Genomic DNA, 20,893 nt, shown 5'->3' with positions numbered 1-20,893 from the left:
CACTTTGACTAGTGAGATGGCATTGGTACCTGCCACCTTGATGGGATTGAATTGGTACAGGTTTTTAAAAAGTCCTCAATTTTAGCATAAGGATAATTTAATTCCTGTGAAAATATCTGAAGTGTAAGTTACTGAACATAATTTTTCTGATTATTTTTAAGTAAAGGAAATGAGAACAGTGAGTGGTAGATTAAGCATATCTAACAGTGACCTCTGCAAACTCCACATCAGGAGGAAAACAAGCTGGGGCAAAAGTAGATTCCAAAAGTAGATTCTAAATTCTCAGACAGTGTAATAGCTGCAAGAATGCTGAACACATCATAGCCCAGATTGAGTGACCAGATGAATGTCAGAGATGATTAAGGAAAGAAAGGAACAAAGTCCCTCATTTTTCGACACAAAGTGGGCCGGTAAAAGAGAATGAGAACACCTGTTTCTGCTGACTCAGAAATATACGTGCCATAAATCTCTTTTTTCCCTAGCAACGTTACCAGTATGCAATTTATTGAAGGTTGTAAGTCAGAGGTATGGCTTCTGGTAATACCCCTCCTTTATCTTAATGGAAGGTGGAAGATTGTTGAGATTTTTCTGAGTGTATGCAAAGAATAAAGAAACAATAACATCAGTTTGCCCACTTTGAACGATATTTGGAACGAACAATAATATTCTTAGATCATGTAGTCTGTCATTATATTACCTCAGTGTATCACCTTCCCATATCAGCCTCAGAAGGAAAACCCATTAAAGTGACATTAGCCCTCAAAGCAGTTCCCAATAGACTACAAAAATGAGAATTGTTAGTTTCTAGACATTTATGTATTTTGGGGAGAAAAAGGAAATGGAGTTAACAATATTCCAGGGGCCAGCGCTGTGGCGCAGTGGGTTAAAGCACTGGCCAAATTCCATATGGGTGCCAGTTCTAGTCCCAGCTGCTCCTCTTCAGATCCAGCTCTCTGCTATGGTCTGGGATAGCAGTGGAAGATGGCCCAAGTCCTTGAGCCCCTGCACCCACATAGGAGACCTGGAAGAAGCTCCTAGCTCCTGGCTTCAGATTGGTGCAGCTCTAGCCGTTGTGGCCAACTGGGGAGTGAACCAGCAAATGGAAGACTTCTGTCTGTCTCTACCTCTCTCTGTAACTATGTCTTTCAAATAAATAAAATAAATCTTTAAAAAAATTCCAGAAAATAGGATAAAATATGTCATGACATATCCTATCATATTTTTGTATCTATTTTTTAAAAGATTTATTTATTTGAAAGGCAGAATTGCAGAGAGGCAGAGGCAGAGAGAGAAAGGTCTTCCATCTGCTGGTTCACTCCCCAAATGGCTGCAATAATCATATATCCTGCTTTTTTGTTTTTAAGGTTTATTTTATTTATTTGAAAGGCAGAGTTACGGGAGGGGAGATACACATATATACATACATATATGTGTATGTGTGTGTGTGCATAGTGTGTATATGTATATGTATATGTATATGTATATGTATAAAGAAAGAGAGAGAGAGAGAGAGATCCACTGATTCATTCCTCAAAAGGCTGCAATGGCCAGTGCTGGACAGGCTGGGTGGATCCGAATCCAGGAGCCTGTAGCCTCTTCCAGGTATCCCATGTTGGTGCAGAACGCCAAGAACTTGGGCCATCTTCAGCTGCTTTCCCAGTCACATTAGCAGGAAGCTCGATAGAAAGTGGAGCCAGCAGGACTCAAACAAGTACTGAAATGGGATGCCAGCACTGCAGGCAGCTGCTTTACCTGCTATGTCACAGTTCTGGCCCCTGTACTTAATTTTTAAATGCATCGTAGAAGATGCTGATGAAAAGTTAAATACAGTGAACTGTAAAAGTCAAATTTTATAGTATGTTTGAAATTTTTCATAATCAACTTGGATAAATAAGTCAAAATTAATAAACAACACTGTTAATTTTATTATTCAGAAATAACTATTATTAATAAAAATTTTAGTGTGTTTCCTTTTATAGACTTTTTCTAACTTATATATTATTTCTTCTCTATATATTAACTCCCATTGTATAAATAAAACTGTTTAACTAGATAATTTTCTGCTATTTAATTAATATTTAGTTAGAATGTAATTTCATGCCCATTGTGTAAATGTATCTCTGTGTGTGTATTTATTATATGACTATATGTAATCACATATTAAATATGTGGTTATATTTATTTAACCATATATTATACCTTTCACACAGGGTTTTATAATTTCATAAAGAATAAAATTACCCCAAGTGATCACAGAAACAGAAATTATTATTTTACTACCTTTCAACATTGCAAGTGTTTTCAGGTAGCAGAAAATTTTAGGGAAAGATCAGAACGTTAACAATAGGCGCATAAGAATGTTTCATGAACTGCATTTTCACATATTGGTATATGGATGGGAGAAAGTGGATTGCAATGATTAGGATGCATGCTTTAAAAAGAGAAAGTAGTTTCACTTCTGGCTTTGCCGCTGACTTTGTGACATCAGGCAACACTTTCATTATACCTAGGCTTCAATTTCCACTCACATCTGCAAATTCTGAGTACTAGTATATTCCTCATAGAGGTGTTGGACTGATTAAATGAAAACGAGTTTTACTCAGGTGCTATTGTATATGTGATGCTGCTCACAAGACATCACTAGCTTTTCTCTGAAGAACTCAGACTGGATCAATCAGTGACAATGTCTGAGGCTCTCCTTAAACAAGGACCTTAAGATTATTGAGGGAATGAATGAATCTATAACTTGAAATGAGAACTACATAGATATGAAATTACCTCTAAAAACATGTACAGCTACAAAAGACACATAAGTGCAGTTCCATATCAACACGCTTCCCCCTGTGACGACTTAGTGATAAGTAAACAAAATGGAGACACAGCACTCTCTGCACTGTGGGCTGACTTTCTCTTTTTCCAACTAGTGGCCTTTTCCTGGGTGTCCCATTTTCCTTTGGAATCCCAAAAGGTTTTTTTTTTTTTTTTTTTTTTTTTTTTTTTTTCTGGAATGCTACCCTCCTGCTTGGGGCTCTCAGTGTTTACAGTCTTTTCCCTTTTCCAAGTAATGTGTCTGTGACATGGTCTACTAGGACTGTCCCCATCCTTCCTTTTTTACTAAACTTTACTCCACCCTGACAACATGCAAGATACAGTTTACCTTCTGTTATTCACCAAGTCAAGGACAGTTTGGAATTAAAACTACTGGTCTTGCACATTCCTGAAGCTACCTCTTCATTCTAATGCCATATTTTCCATCTTGTTGCACTTTGTATATGTGCATTTTATTTTTCTCTTGGTTAGAAAAATGAATTCACAATAGATAAAATTAAAATCACTTCCTGACTAGAATGTGAATCCACAGCATACATATCACCAAACCTTCTATGTTCCTGCCCTGAATAGTCCTTTGATGCAGCAGCAGCCACTCCAGGAATGTTCCCATAAAAACAACCATGTTCAGTATTACCTCAAACACACTAGTGCAATGTCCAATCTCACAGTAAATCATATTTGGCTGAGGATAATCTGCCTTAACTCCCATGAAATTCAAACTCCTTATATTGGTATGCATAATATATAACAAAAGATGTTTGTGCTTTACTATAGAGCTATTGTTTATACTAAAATGTAAAGATATACCTTGATGGTAATCTAAGAATTTTCTATCTAATAATTTTCTGTGCATTTAATAGTTTTCTTTTCTTTTAAATCATCTGTTCTTACATTCTAAAAATAATTACAGATTTTTTTTTTAAGAATTTGAGTTTTGCGGCTGGCGTTGTGGCATTGTGGGTTAAGCCATCATCTGCCACACCGGCACTGGGTCAAGTCCAGGCTCCTCTACTTTCAATCCAGCTCCTCATAATGTACCTGGGAAAGCAGCAGAAAACACCCCAAGGGCTTGGACCCCTGAACCCAAGGGGGAAGACTCAGATGACCTTCTGGTTCCTGGCTTCAGGCTGGTCCAACCTTGGCTGTTGCAGCCATTTGGGGAGTGAAGCAGTGGATGGATGATGTCTTTCTCTGTCTCTCCTCTCTTTAACTCTGGCATTCAAATAAGTAAGTAAATAGTCTTTAAAAAGAATTCGAGTTTCGCAATTAGTACAATGATGTGATCTCTTAGTATTTCAAATAATCATATATCCTGCTTTTTTGTTTTTAAGGTTTATTTTATTTATTTGAAAGGCAGAGTTACGGGAGGGAAGATATACATATATACATACATATATGTGTATGTGCATAGTGTATATATATATATATATAAAGAGAGAGAGAGAGAGAGAGAGAGATCCACTGATTCATTCCTCAAAAGACTGCAATGGCCACTGATTCATTCCTCAAAAGACTGCAATGGCCTGGGCTGCACAGGCTGAAGCTAGGAGACAAGAGCTTTTTCCAGGACTCCCATGTGGTTGCAGGGGTCCAACCACTTGGGCGATCCTCCTCTGCTTTCCCAGGCCATTATAAGGGAGATGGATTGGAAGTGGAGAAGCTGAGACTTGAACTTGTTCCCATATGGAATACTGGCATTGCAGGCAGTGGCTTAACCTGTTATGCCACAGAGTCCACCCTCCCTGCTTCTTTTGAATTTTCTTTAATACATAGGAAAGGCAGGTTCAAGAATAATGCTGTACAAAAAAATTTCTACAAAGACGGAGATGTTCTGTGTTTATTCAGAACAATACAGTAGTCACCAATCACCAATAGCTATTGAACACTTGAAATATGCCTACTGCAACCGAGGTACTGAATTTTTTTTAATTACTTGATTTTTTTAATTACTTGATATTTATATAGGTACACGCAGCTAGGTACTATTGCATTGTACAACACAGCTTCTAGAAAAATTTTTGATAGGAACGTGTGGCATTAAACACCCGGTGTTTAATATCTTATAACAACGTTCCACTTTAGAATACTTAGGCCCTTTTCTTCTCTATTCAGAGTGCACATTTGGCCACTTACCATTTGTACTTTATTACCTCCTATGTATCTGATAAGTTATTTATAAACATTGACCTCTCCAACAGAGTATAGACTCTTCAAGTGCAGGAACCATTTTTCTGAATTCTGTATGCCCCACTGACCTTAGTACAATATACTGCACATTATAAGCACTCAGTGTTTGCAAATAATAATAGTCCTTTCTCATTTCCATTTTGAAAACACATCTTGATATTGTACTCCCATTAATACTGTTCTGTGGCCTTGTGTGGCTTAGCACCTCCAGAATTTAAACATTCTTCACTGTGTTGTATTATAGGCCTCCCAGAGAGTGTGTTTTATTGCTTTGGGAACAATATAAATCATAACTCTAAAGGAAAAATCCTGAAATTTATATCTTTGCTGCTATGATATATTTTGCAGGAATGAGTGTAGACATTTTTTGCAGTGTGGCATGAAGAAAATGGTAAACTATAGAAGTCTACAACCAGGGAATGGAAAAACTAGTTCTTTAAATGTATACTTCCTTTCCTTCTCTGTCTTAAGGCCTTTATAAAAAATTTTTTCATTGATGGTTTTTCAGAAAATCGAAAGGGAAAACTAGCTGTAGTGCCACCTGCAACTAAAAAGGATTGTTCACTCAGAACAACTGAAGAGCAGGCATTTGGCCTAGTTGTTAAGAAGCTGGTAAAGACACCATGTCCCTTATCAGAGTAACTGGGTTCCACATCCAGCTCCAGCTCCTCACTCCAGCTTCATGCTAACTCCAGAGACAGCAGGTGATGGGTCAAGTTATTGAGTTCTTGCCACCAACGTGGAGGACCTGGATTAAGTTACTGGTTTCTGGCTTCCAGAGCCACTGTACCCATTTGGGGAATGTATCAAAGGATGGGAGATTTCTATCTACCTCTTCCTCTCTCCATCTCCCTCTCCCTGACACTCTGCATTCAAATAAATTAATTATTTTTAAAAATAACAATTCAAAAGTGGAAGAGGCCAAGTGTAAGAATCTTTTAGTCAACTTTTTTACTACTGAAAATAGTACAATGTATTCACTGGGCATAACTATTCAGAAAACACATATTTAAGACTGAGGAAAATTGCTATGGACTAGTGATTTGTTCCCAAAATATTTGGTCCAAATTTTTATGTTAACATGAAGGAAATAAGGAGTTAAGGTTAAAATAAAAGTTCTAGATACTACTGAACAATCTAAAAATGATAACAATTAACCCACCAAAGTATTTTTTAGATTTATTTATTTATTTATTTGAGAAGCAGAGTTAGAGAGAGAGGGACAGAGAGAGAAGTCTTCCATCTTCTGGTTCACTCCCCAAATGCTTGCAGTGGCCAGAGCTGGGCCGATCTGAAGCCAGGAGCCAGGAGCTTCTTCCAGGTCTCCCACGTGGGTGCAAGGGCCCAAAGACTTGGGCCATCCACTGCTGCTTTCCCAGGCCATCAGCAAGGAGCTAGATGGGAAGTGGAGCATACATGACATGAACTGAGGCCCATATGGGATGCCAGAGTCACAAACAGAGGCTTAACTGACCATGCCATAGCGCCAGTCCCTCAATTTTATTTTATAAAAATTCTGCTTTATATGCAATTGTATTTGGAGGAGTAAAGTAAAAATCTCGGTTGGTAAGACACATGCAATGTTTGACTAATTGTTCTAGCTAAATTTTGTTTATATAAAAATCATTTTTCATTTTATCTTTTGCTTTTTGGACAGAATATACAAGAAATTTATGTAGCTTTAGCAATGTCCATAGAGTCTTGTGTAGTTACTTGGTAATAAGGGCCTTCTAAATCCTAGAAATCAGGGCACACAGCTGATATAATTAACCATTATGTCAAAATATTTTGATTATACCTTTTTATTCTATCAAAAATGTTAGTTGGCAGATTGCTTCTCTATGTTTATCAAAAAACTCTAGGTTCGTTTATGGTAAGAAAGAACTTATACTTCCCATAGCATAGGAAGACCATAAAATTAAATTAAATGTCAAAATTATGCACTTTGTACTTAAATTCATGAACTAGGGGCCCAGGTTTTGCATTTGTCATGTCCATCATCATGTGTAATTATGAAGTAAAGAGTATTTTGTTAGTGAATGAATAAATGCTTTTTACTAAAAATCTCTATCTAAAAGCATACTAGTTTTAAATCAAAACGAGAATATCAAATGACCATTCCCCTCAGGGGGAATGAAACTCTATAACAGTTTATTATTTTCTAAATGTGATTTGGCATTCTCTTTGAACTTGGAAAAAAATGGCCAATTATTTTCCACTGACTGTAGAATTCAGTTCTGTGCATGGCTATCTTAAGAGTAACAAAGGGGTCAGTTGTAAAAATGATTATAGGCTAGTCTACTCACTATATTCCTAGGTAATGGAAAGTGAGAACTCCATTACCTGTAGATAAGTGTGTCTGCAGATTTGAAAGTTATGTAATTAATATTTATCATTATAATGAAGAATATTAAAAATAAAATTTTTCAAAGGCTTAAGTTTTTGTTCTGGGATAATCAAATAGAATTCAAATTGTGAAGATAAATGAGATTTAATATTTCAAAAGTTTACTGGGGTGGGCATGCAGCCTAGCAGTTATGATACCAGTTAAGATATCCATATTCTATCTGAGAGTATCTGAATCCAAATCCCAGTTCCTCTGCTTCTGATTTCAGCTTCCTGCTAATGTGTACCCCTGGAGGCAGCAGACGATGGCACTAGTAGGTGGGTCCCTGCCATCCACTGATGGCAGATCTGGATTGCATTCCTGAATCCCAGCCTCAACCTAGCCCAGCCCTAGCTGTTGTGGGCATTTGGAAAAGTGAACCAGCAGATGGTAGTGTTCTCTCTGTCTCTATCTCTATCTCTCAAATAAATGAAAATATCTTCTTATATGTGTATATTTATTTTAACTATGATAAACTTGGAGATAAGCTTTCACTCAGGGGAGGGGGGAACAAAAGGAAATGAAAAGAAGAAAATAACAAGTATTCTCATGGTAAACTAACAAGTGTTTTACTCTTCTTTACAGCAGAAACTATCAGATTCTCAGGAATTATCATACTTCTCCATCATTACCCCCATATACTGACTTTTCACATTGCATATTCATATTTAGTCCAGCACTGTGTCTATTTATACAGTATAGATTTGGGAAGGGTAGAATAAGTACTTCGGCCTTATGTTTTTAAGTTTATAGTAAACTATTAAAATGTGCAGTTTATTCAGTTTTGAGGCCTGGTGATCAGTATCTCATTTTACTCTAAGACTCAGTATTTACACATTGAAGTGCCAACATTTTTTACCAATAATATGATAGTGGATGATCATTTCCACTTTGCACCTAAAGCAAATCATTTCACTAATGAAGGTCAGATACTGTAAGTGAATATTTTTGAGTAGATTTTCAGTTCTGTTTAGAATTTGTAACTCTAAAGTCATTTATTGTTATTTTCCCCTTCACATTTGGATACAATTGAAATCTCACCCATAATATATAAAAGAAATTCTAAGTTTGAAATATAAGAAAAAATGAACTCTTATTTTCTAATAGAATAAGAACATATATGACAAAAATACACTGACCATATTAACAATGTACTTGCTGCCATTAATATAATTTATTACAGTAATGCATGAATAATGACTATAATGGAATTTTGTAGAAATATAGATGACATTCACATTAATAACAAATGAATCCATTAGAGTTAGTGTTTTTTGGTGAGTACTAATTTGCAACAGAAAGCTACGCTACTCACTTTAATAGTATGTTTAATTAATGTTGAGCCACAGTGGAATTCTAGTGAGATTAAATATAATAGCCACATGATATCAAATATATTAATATTGATTAGTGCCTTAACATTGACTACGAATAGTTAAAATTTTATGGGAAAATATTCAAAAGTTAATTACAAGATTCTATACTTTGTTTAAAGTTATTACAAGTTCATGACAATATCTTTGATTTATCTGAAATTTATCTGTTGATTTATCTGAATAAATCAACATTTCACACAAGTCAGTAATCCAAATTCATATGCTCCTTTACAACAATAGCAATGATAATATTGATGATAATGATAGTGATGAAGAACAGTTAACATATACTGGCTGCCTACTATATGCCTATTCTAAGCTCTAAGCACTTTACATGAATCAACTTATGTATGAGAAATAATTCTGAATCTCTGATTAATTTACATACAATTGAGGAAAGTGTTGTGATGACTTTTGCAAGAAAGGGAGACTTTGAACTGTTTATAAGCAGATATTTCACAGCTACAACTGGAATTGAAGATTTATTAGTATCATTAATATCATCATAGTCAATAAATGTTCATCTTTGTTCAGAAAAATGGCTGTTTCTGATACCAAAATGTTATTTTATTTTTCTTGCTAGGTGAAGAAAAAAATCTTTATATTTCAAAACTGACAGACTCTATATTTAAATGTACTTTTTAAAAAAGTGTTTTTATATAAATATTACTATATTGGGAGATAGCTCAGGAGGGAATGGCACCAACAGAGTTGATCATGAAGCTTTCACTATAATAGCCAACTCTTCTCCCATAGCACTAATCTCAACAGATAATTTTACTTCTGACACTGTATTTTAACTATCTAACCAAGACTTTCTCAAATGCCCACCCTCTCTCCCGGGCCAGAAGTTGACACATGTGTATTTCCTCTCTATTCTATGCATAATCCAATACTCCCTTCTTGATTTTTCAAATCATTCCTCTTAAGCTTCTTTTGCTTGATTCGGGGCATGATTTAGTTTCCTTCTCTCCTTAAATAGTCTTTTTTAATCTTGCTACTTTAAAAAGATACTATCCTTCTACATTTTCCTAAATTCTGCCATGTTGCCAATCCAGACAACCAAGGTTATACTACTGCTAATCATAGCTCTCTATCTTCACCCTCCTCAAACTTTCTGCAGGACTTAAACTGATGATGATTAACTTCTTTTTCTTCTATTTCCTTATTCTCTTAGTTTTCATGATGTTTCAGCCCATGCAGATTTCCTCTTATTTCTCTAAAGACAGTGGTTTCCCCATATTTTTTAGTTCTTACACAACATTTAAAAGTAAAACTTCTAAAATTCCTAAAAAGACTCTCATTTCTTACTGCACAATTTACTAGCTAGTAATCATAGCCACTCCTATAATATTTTATACCTGATGGATGAACTTTCCATATGGGCGCCAGTTCGAGACCCAGCTGCTCAACTTCCTACCCAGCTCTCTGCTATGGCCTGGGAAAACAGTAGAAGATGGCCTAAGTACTTGGGCCCCTGCATCCACGTGGGAGACCCGGAGGAAGCTCCTGGCTCCTGGCTTTGGATCAGCTCAGCTCTGGCCATTTCGGCCAATTGGGGAGTGAACCGTCGGATGGAAGACCTCTTTCTATCTCTGCCTCTCTCTCTCTTTCTCTGCCTCTCCTCTCTCTGTGTAACTCTGACTTTCAAATAAATAAATAAATCTTTGTTTAAAAAAAAAGAGAGTAAACACAGCAGATGAGAAGCTTCAGGATTAGTTTATGTAAGAGATGAGCAAATTTATGATTAATTTTGAATATATTTACGAATACATTTGCTGATGAGTTGGATTTGAAAAATTAAAAAATGAGAGAAATCTAGGATACTCCTAGGTTCAGGACTTGAGCAACAACAGGTTGAATTATGGCATGCTCCATCTTCTACAAACCGAAACAGTGGAGAAGGAACAAATCTGGATGGGGAATCAAAAGGTCTGTTTGGAACATGCTTACCAAAATGGGCATTGGACAGTGCTATGGTTTGGATATGGTTTGAGACTTCTTCCAAGAGCTCATGTCTTAGAAGTTTGGCCCCCAAAGTGCAGTGATAATGGAGAGGGTAGAACATTAAGAAGTGCGGTTAAGTACAACATTATTAGGTCACTGGAAGTGCTGCCTTCTGAAGGCATTAATAATTCTCTGTGGGATTCTAATTCCTATGAAAATAGGTTGCTATAGAAGAGCAAGACTCTCTCCCTTCTGTCTTCCAGTCTTAACATATAATCTATTACACATGCTCCCATCATGTTGCCCACCACCATGATGTGACATAACCAAGGGAGCATTCACAGAATGTTTAATCCATAAGGTTCCTTAAATTTGTACTTTCAGCCTCCAAAACTGTGAGCTATATACAATTTTTTCTTTATAAATTACCCAGCTTCAAGTATTTTATCAGGGAACAGAAAACAGACTAATACAGACAGCCAAGAGGAAATTTATAGTAATCCTTTAACTATGAATCTGAAGTCAGGGATGGAGCCACATTTGAGACATGAGGCTTATTCCTGTTATAGTTGTGATCATGGAACCAGATAAGATCACCCAATTCAGTGATTCTCTATAATGCCATACATTCAGTTGACTCAAGGAGCTTTAAAATTAAATACTGAAGCCCTCCTATGCCCAGACCATTGATTCCAAGACCCAGCAGAAGAACTGAGGCATTGGTGAATTCATACATTTCCTCAATTATTTTAATACACAACCAAATTTAAGAACTACTGACCACAGAGGCCAGCAGGTTAAACCAAGCATGTGATGCCAGGAGATGGGAGAGGAGGAGAGGACAGGAATGGAGACGGGAAGGGAGGGGTGGGGATGGGAGGGGAGGAGAGGAAATATCTTCCATCCCCTGGCTCATTCCCCAAATACTTTCAACAGCCAGGACTGGGCTAGGGAGAAGCCAGTAGCCAGAAACTCCATCTGAGTCTCCCATGTAGGGGGCAGGGGCCCAAGTACTTGAGTCATTATCTGCTAACTCCCAGGGTACAAATTAGCAGGAAGCTGGATCAGAAACACATTGATGACTTAATTTAATCCCAGGCCCTCTAATATGGGATGCAGGCATCCCAAGTTCTGCTTTAATCTACTGTATAATTCCTATCCTAGATTTTGATTTTGATTGCCTCTTTCAAACCCTGAGCCTCTCAAACCTCCTAAGCTCTGGTAGACATGAGTATAATTGCCTCAACTGTCATATTTGAATTTGCTCTCCTCAAATTAACAATCATCTCCCAAACTGATAGTAACCCCAATGCATGGAGCAATGATAATTTTTTTCCCTTTTATTTCCTTTTAATGGGTGGGTATGTAGCACAGCAATAAGACACCACTTGTGGTGCCTGCATTACATACCCAAGCGCCTGGGTTCAAGTCTCAGCTCCACTGCCAATTCCAGCTTCCTACTAATGTGTACTATGATAGGCAACAAATAAAGGCTCAAGTACTCAAGTCCCTGCCACCCATGTGGGAGGCTCACAATCGGTCCCCAGCTCCTGGCTTTGGACTGGCCCTGCCCCAACTGATTCAGACATTTGGGGAGTGAACCAGCAGACAGAACTAACTCACTCTCTCTCTCTCTCTCTCTCTCTCCTCCCTCCCTCCCTCTTCTTCTCCCTTCCTCCCTGTTCTTATATCTTTCTTTCAAACAAAATGGAGAAAAATGAGTTTTTGCCTTGTTTTATTTTGTTGCTGTTAATGATAAACACTAAGAATGTATCTCTTATGAAATGTATTTCTTATGAAAGCTGCCCATCAAAATAAAATAAAAAGTAATTGTTAACTAAAAACTACAGGTAAAATGTGAACTTGTTCACCTAAAGCAAGATAAATGTATACCATAGGTTGAGTATCCCTTATCCAAAATGCTTGGGACCATTAGTGATTCAAATATGGAAGTGTTTTTAATTCTTAAATATTTACATAGACTTTACCTTTTAAGCATCCTTAACCTGAAAACATGAAATGAAATGCTTGGAATGCCATGTTAGTACCCCAAAGAATTCAAATTTCAAAGTGTTTTGTATTTCAGATTTTCAAATTAGGCATGTTCAACCTGTACTTATTTCAACATGTTTACTTGACAGAGTATGTTGAATCCACTTAATGTTTAATGACGAAATTTCATGAATTACAGCCATGAATTTATCTTTTGAGACAAAATCAGAAAAAAGTACTTAAAAGTAACATCACTGTTTGCTTAATGGGTGTTTTCTTTTGTTAATATCTATCCTTTACAATAAGGATTTATCTAAGTATTGAAATTATTGTCCATAACAATGAAGAATCATGAGTATATATTGAAAAACTATTTTTATCTATCCCAATCTCAAAATCAATAAGGAATTACTTAAAATAACCTTGAAAAGTAGCCTTCAGACACAATTTTCTTTTTAATATTTATTTGAAAGGCAGAGAGACAGAGAGGGGGAGACCTAGACAAGATAGAGAGTGACAAAGAGAGAGAAAGAGAGAGAGAGAGACATCTTCCATCTACTGGTTTACTCCCCAAATAGCCAAAACAGCTAGGTGTGGGCAAGATCAAAGTCAAGAGACAGGAACTCAATCCTATTCTCCCACAAGGGTGCCAGGGCACCAAGCACTTGGGCCATCATCCACTACCTTCTCAGGAGCATTAGTCGGAAGCTGGATCAGAAACAGAGCAGTTGAGACACAAAAAAGAGCACACTGATAGGGGATGCCAATGTAGGAAGCAGCAGCTTAAGCTGCTGGGCCACAATGCCCAGCCCCAGATACTAAATTCTTGAACCTTCGCGGGGACACAAAATTCATTACTTTGGTAGGAAGTATGATCCATTGTTTAAAAATCTAATTGTTAAGATGTTCTATCACAAATATCAAAATAATCAGCCTGAGGTACAATTAAGGAACTGTATTTGGCTAGAAGTCAGTCCAGATGTTATTGGCCTTAATAAGTTCCTTAGTAAGTTCCTCACAATAAGGAGATAGTTTTGAAATCCTTTGCCATCAAGAAAGGGCAAGAAGTTGGCTCTAAAGCATTAAGACACTCTTTAAGAAATTACAAAAACTACTATACAGACACACACACACGTATATACATATGCATATAAATTCATACATATATGTATATATATACACATATAAATGTTGAATTCATAATTATATTTTGTATTTGGGAAGGCTTTGATTTCACTTCAGATTATTGGTACATATAAAGAGAACTTGGGTTTTATATGGAATTTAAAATTCTTTCAAGGTGCTTTAAATGGGATCAAGTATTTTCCAAAATATCTTTAAAAGTAATTGCTAAATTTTCTAGTTTACAAATAATAAAATGATAAAATTTTTAAGTGGAACCTAAAGTTTACGGAAGAATCAAATATTTTAATTTCTGAGTCTAAAAAAATAAACATTGGTGCTAAAAAACAAAACTAACCTTATACATAGTGTTTTCTGAATATAAAAACTACCATTTATATTCATGCACAGGATTCATGCACAGATAAGCATACTCATGTAAAGCATCACATTTTACATCTCAGTAGTATGATACTTGAAGGCAGTAATTTTTTATTCTTTAACTTCATTTTTGCAGTTCCCAAACCAGTACTTTCCTGTTTGATGTTCAGTTTTTCCCCTTGTTGTTGCTAAGTGAATGACTAAAGCTCCTAGAGGATTGACAGGCAAACTCTTCAATGTGGTACTACTATATCCTGCACAGCTACTTCTCCTCCTTCTTCCTGCTCTGTTTGGGAAAAGGGTCTTATGTCTTTACTCTCCCCTACAAGCAATGAAATCACTGTTTCTTACCACTATACAGACAGACTTCATGCATCCTCTGTCTTCTATGCAACACTGTGTTTCCAATATTTAGGATTTGTTGATTGCCCACAAATTTCATTCAAAACTCTAGACAGATCTTGACTTGATCAATCACCATGCTACCCTAGTTTGTAATGCAGGTATAGGGATTTATTGTGGACTCATCAAACATCTAGTGAGGTAAAATCTTTACTACTTTCAGAAAAAAGGAGAACAAAGTAAATCAAATTGTTTTTTCCTTAAGAGCACTAATATTTTTGAAAGGATGCAAGCAGTGTTCCTTGAGTTCTCCATTCTAGGGTGTATATATATATATATATATATATACACATCCCCTAGGGCATACCTAAGATGAAGTCGTACAGTACCTTTGGACACTTCCCTCTTTTGAGTTAAACACTACTTCTTCTAATGCAACCTAAGGTGACAGTATATAGGCTATGATTTATGTATTGCCATATGTTTCTTGGCTTATATACTGAAAGTCATCAGTACAACTCATGTAATTCAAGAATAAAATGTATTCATAAACAGCTGAGCAAAAGTTCTAATAGGTCACAGTTCAATTCCCATATGCCCTTAGAGCTCTCTTTCTTTACCCTAAATTACTACCAATCATAAAAAATGACTACCATTCTATGTCCTGAGTGTGAGAAAATACCTTTGTTTTATCTCAAATTAGAGAGTGATCATTTCTTACCTTATAACTTCTTATGTTTTCTTTCTATTTCCCCTTATCCATAAGATCTTGGCTGAACTCTATTTTTCTATGATTCAATGCTTTTTCTAAATATGTTAGCTTTCCAGACCTTACAGTGCATCTGAAAAAGTTCCTTAAGACATATGCTGTTGGGAATTATAGATGCAATCATTCTTTAAAAAATTCCTTTTTAGATCTATCCAAAATAAAAATGTGGACAAATTATTTATTTTACATGATTGTAAATTGTATTAATATTCAACTGGCTAGAAAAGCAATAGGCTACCTTAAAATGATATGTTTTAGCTATACTAAATGTAAATCTAAAAGTTTCAAAATGATTTTTGAAAACTTTTCAGACTCTTTGATAAAGTCATCAGAAATTACTGAAAAAATTCTGATAGAAGGTATAATTTCCTCTACCTCTGAACTACTTTTTATCACTTCTGCTATAAAACAGAATGGTGGTTGCCTCAGCTTTGTTGATAGAAAGCAGAGAACAGATATTAGATATTGTGTGATTCTAATAATGCCATAAAATAGTCCAAGTAACTTATTTGTATGACAATATTTTGAATTTTTTATGCAACTTCACCACATAACTGCAATTCATTTTCTTGCAAAGTTAATTAAGTGTGCAATTAAAAGTTATTCCCTCATGTCTTCCTCCCATGGCTGTCTGCAAATTTTCCAGGGTCATCATCTCTCCACATATCCATATATCGTATAGAATCACTCATGCAAACTGTATTACAAATGACTTTAAAATATTAAAAATTCCATTATGCAATTTCTTCTGCTCAGTGATCAGTGTGTGGTGAATCTCCTTCATCTTGATAAAGGTCATAAAGTTGTTTTATCTTTCAAAGTGCTTGATTTTGTGGGCTGTGGCAAAAGGAAGTCGGGAAGGGGAGAGCAGGTCATATAAAAAGAACAGTATAATCAACACAAGGAATGTGACAGGAGGATATTTAAAAAGAATAAACAAGCTTAACCCCATCCTGGCTATTTTCAGTCAGATAAGGGAGGACATAAATATAATTAGATTTTGGCTGCTAAGTTTCAAAAATTTAGGTTCAGAGGTATAGGAAAAAAATGTATTCAGAGTTATTATGTTTAGAAGAAAAACAGGAAAATTTTAAGCTTCCTTCCTCCCTTTACCATTCCCCAAAGTAGAAAAATAAGGTTTCCTGATTTGGGGGAGAGGAAAGAGAGGAAGGGTGAATAGTAATAAGGTATATGAGGTTTTAGGCTTTATAACGACAGGACCCTGGAGTGAACAGTAGACACAAACAGAGACTATTGACACCATTAACATAAAAGGTGATTTAGTTGTCTTACCATTGGTGAAGGATAGGGATTAAAACACAAACACAAAACCAAAAACTCCTGCTAACAGCAGATAGTTCAATTACTGTTGATTATCCAGCAAGTGTTATGTCAGTCAGGCTAGCTCTAGATTTGCTTAATTCACATCCAATGTAACTTGTCAGGCCCCTTTTCTTCATCTAAAGACACTAATAAGCCATGAGATGTAAGGTGGGACCTCGGCCACTTTGAAGAGTAAGCACAAAAGGAAAAGCTCTTGAATAAGGACTTGGGTGGGACTGAAGAGATGCAACTCAATATCTTATGCTAAGCAGAAGACACACATCCCACAAAATCAAAATGTTCTTTGAGGGCACTCTCACCTGCCCTGAACCTGAGTTTACACTATAATGCACTCCTACACAGGAGTCCAGTGTGTCTCTATAACTCTTTTGACATAATTTAAGATGTGAATAGATTGTGCATGAAGCTATGAAAGATCAATACAAGCAATCTTGTTGTCTAGATTGCTATTGTAGACATGAGTGGTTCAGGTGTGGATGCATCAGTAAGATATTAAATCACCCATCAATTTTGTGTAGCCTATTCCATGATGTTAAATAGTTGCAAATAAAAGTAAAATAGAACTCTCAAACATACAACTTCAACCATATTGTAGGATGGATTCCCCAGAAATCTACACTTCACACCAACTGAAGCACTACTGCTTTTTTAGGGAAGTAACCATGGGGGCATGATGGAGGGAGAGGAAGGAAAGGGAAAAAAATCAATTCAACATTGCATTCCCAGCTGGTCAGATGCTTACTAAGCACTACTGATTGAGCCATCTCACAGCACCAACTTCCAAGGTGCTATAAGAACAACTGCATCTCAGGACAGTCCACTGGAAGGTAGGTTGGGAGCCTTTACCTGCTAGCTCCAAACTCTCACTGTCCACTGTATATTGCTGCAAGGTTTGAAAACTCCACTGTTCTTCTGGATTATATTTGAATTAGAACTACAAAGGTCCTTTGGCATCTCATGTCTTAGTATCAAAGAGGGATACACTAGGGGCTGACGTTGTGGCACACTGGGTTAAGCTAGCACTTGTGATGACAGCATCTTGTATCAGAGTGCCAGTTCAATTCCTGCCTGCTTTGTTTCTTATCCAGCTTGTTACTAATGTGTCTGGGAAAGCAGGGGATGATGACCCAAGTACGTGGGCCCTTGCCACCAATGCAGGAGACCCAGATGGAGCTCCTGGCTCCTGGCTTCAGCCTGACCTAGCCTTGGCTGTTACAGCCATTTGAGGGAGTGAACCACAGGTAGACGATATAGATATAGATATAGATATATAGATATACATATACATATACATATACACACACTGTCCGCAGCACTGGCATTCCATATGGGCTTTGGTTCAAGTCCCAGCTGCTCCACTTCCAATTCAGCTCCTCTGCCAGTACGCCTGGGAAAGCAGTAGATGTCACAAGTGCTTATACCCCTGAACCCACGTGGGAGATCTGGAAGAAGCTCATGGTTCCTGGCTTCAGATAGGCCCAGGTGGGGCCATCGCAAGCTATCTGGGGAGTGAACCAGCATATGGAAGATCTCTCTCTCTCTCTATCTCACCCTCTCTCTCTTTGTTACTCTGCTTTTCAAATAAATAAATAAATAAATCTTAAGGAAAAAAGAGGGATTTCCTAGAGAAGGGTACACGAGAAAAGTTGCTTTCAGTGTAGGTCTATGTGCAGTTTGTCACAGTATGTGCAGAGATGATTGTCACAGCAGCTGGGCCAAACCAAGAGTCCAACTGTTTGGGTAATCCAAGATGACTGAATAGGAAATAGACATGCTGATTTTGACCACAGGGAGCTAACAGAGGAAAGGTGAGTGGCTGCATTCTCAAGGGAGAGCTGGAGAGAAATTTACAGTGGAAATTCTGTGGAAAGAAGAGAGACACTATGGAGTAGTGTGGAAGGTGCCAGTACATAGCAGTGAGCTGCAACTCCTGCAGCTGGGGGCTGGAGGAGATACCATCATCTTGTATAGAGGAGAGAGGACACTGTGACAGCCCATGTCATTGGTGATAATGCCTGAGGGAGAACCCTGTGGACCACACTGAGTCTGGCCTGGAGCACTAGCAGGGGCAGGGTACCCATCCAACCCCGTGAACAGAGAGCACATTTCTTTCTCCCAGTCCCCCAAAAGGGGTGCCTGGCAATTTGCAGGGAAGAAGTGCTATTCTAATAACGCGAGTTTGAGGCTGTGGCATCTAACGTTCACAACCAGGGAATTTTATCAGAGGGATAAATCTGCGGTCCCCATTGACTTTGAGTCTGGTCTGGAGGGCTGGCAGGGGGTGGGGCACCCACTAAGGACTGTGAGGTGCTCCCCTTCACCCATTCTATCACAGGCACCTGGACTCAAACTTCGAAAGCAGAGCACCAACAGGCAGCTGGCTCTGGGAATACCTCTACTCTCTCTGTGGAAGAGGCAAACTCACAGGGCTGAGGGTGGATCCCCTGCTTTCTGTGACTGCGGGAATTCTGTGACTGAATGATAGGACATGGGGTTCACCTAGTTCTCTGAGCAGTCGCTGTGTCTGGCTTCAGAGGCTCAGAGTTCCCTGAAGGACTGGAGCATGTCATTGCAGATGGTTCAATGCTCACACTGAGTACCCTACAGATCCCTTGTGTATTTCATATGCCTGCGTGGGTGGGATGTGTAGCCATGTGGGCTAACCCCAGACATTGCTCACCTTAGCAGAGAGGAGGTGAGGCTTGATTATGCTGGTGGAGGTAATCATACCCTCCCTCTGCAAGCAGTAGAGGAGCTATCCCATTCCCAACTTGGGTGTCACCCCAGATTCACACTCCACCAGTGAGTCCTGCCCAGAGCTCCCTTGCCCCACTCAGCAAATGACTCTCAATATACACCAAAGGAGTAGACACTCCCCTACATCACAGAGGCATAGTTCAAAGGCAAAAGCTATCAGAGGAAAAAATAACAAGTGTTTCCACAAATGCCTAAAAAAACCACAGAAATACAACATGAACAAGAAAGATGATATGACTTCCCAAAAGAAACTTAACACTTAAATATTAGAATGTGAAGATGAAGAGATTAATGAGATGCCTGAAAAGGAATTCAAAATAATTATCATAAGATGACTCAACAACACAGAGAAGCAAATACAAAATAAACAAATCCATATATGACATGGATGAAAAATTTTTCCAGGAGTTAGGGATACTGAAGAGAAATCAAACTAAAATATTAGAAATGAAGAATTAAATACCTCAAATAGAAAATATAGTGGAAAGCCTTAAGAACAGACTTGGTGAGTCAGAAGAAAGAATATTCAAGTTAGAAGACAAATTCCTGGAAATATCACAATCAGACAAGAAAAGAGAAGAAAAAAATTAGAAAAACTTAAAACAATGTTGAAGACTTACAGGATACTATAAAATGACCAAACATATATGTCTTAGGAGTTCCTGAAGGTGTGGAAAGAGAGAAAGAATTAGAAGACCTATTCGGTGAAATAACAGCAGAAAACTAACCTAATTTGTAGAAATAAAGAGGCATTCAGTGTACAGGAAGCACATGGAACTCCTGATAGACATGATCAGAAAACATCTTCACCACGACACATTATAGTCAAACTTTCAACAGTAAAAATAAAGATTCTCAGAAATGCACAACAGAAACACCAGATTACCTTTACAGGGTCCTAGATTAGATTAACAGCTGATTTCTAAGCAGAAACTCTACACGCTAGAAGAGAATGGAGAGACATAGTTCAAGTCCAAAAAGGGGAAAAAAAGTCAACACAGAATATTGTACCCAACAAAGCTCTCATTTATAAATAAAAGTGAAATAAAGACCTTCCAAATTAAACAGAAATTGAAAGAATTTGTCACCATTTGTCCAGCTTAAAAACTGATAGTTAAGGATGTGCTGACATGCAGAAACAGGGAACAATAGTCATCATTATGAAAGAATATGAAGGCAAAAAATCTTCTAGTAAAAGGACAAAAGAAATCCAAAGCAAACAATAGGAATATTTATGGAAAAATGGCAAAACCAAGTTGATATTTATCACTAATAACCATGAGTATATATGGTCTAAACTCTCCAATTAAAAGATAGACTGGATGAATGGCTTAAAAAACAAGACTCATCTATTTTCTGTTTACAACAAAAATATCTCATCAACAAAGATACATACATAATGAAAGTGAAAGAATGGAAACAGATATTCCATGCTAATGGAAACCAAAAAAGAGCAGG

This window comes from Oryctolagus cuniculus, chromosome X (genome assembly GCF_051225735.1).
Source record: "Oryctolagus cuniculus isolate XC-2025 breed Fujian yellow rabbit chromosome X, ASM5122573v1, whole genome shotgun sequence".
Lineage (NCBI taxonomy): Eukaryota > Metazoa > Chordata > Mammalia > Lagomorpha > Leporidae > Oryctolagus > Oryctolagus cuniculus.
This window is presented reverse-complemented; position numbering follows the sequence as displayed.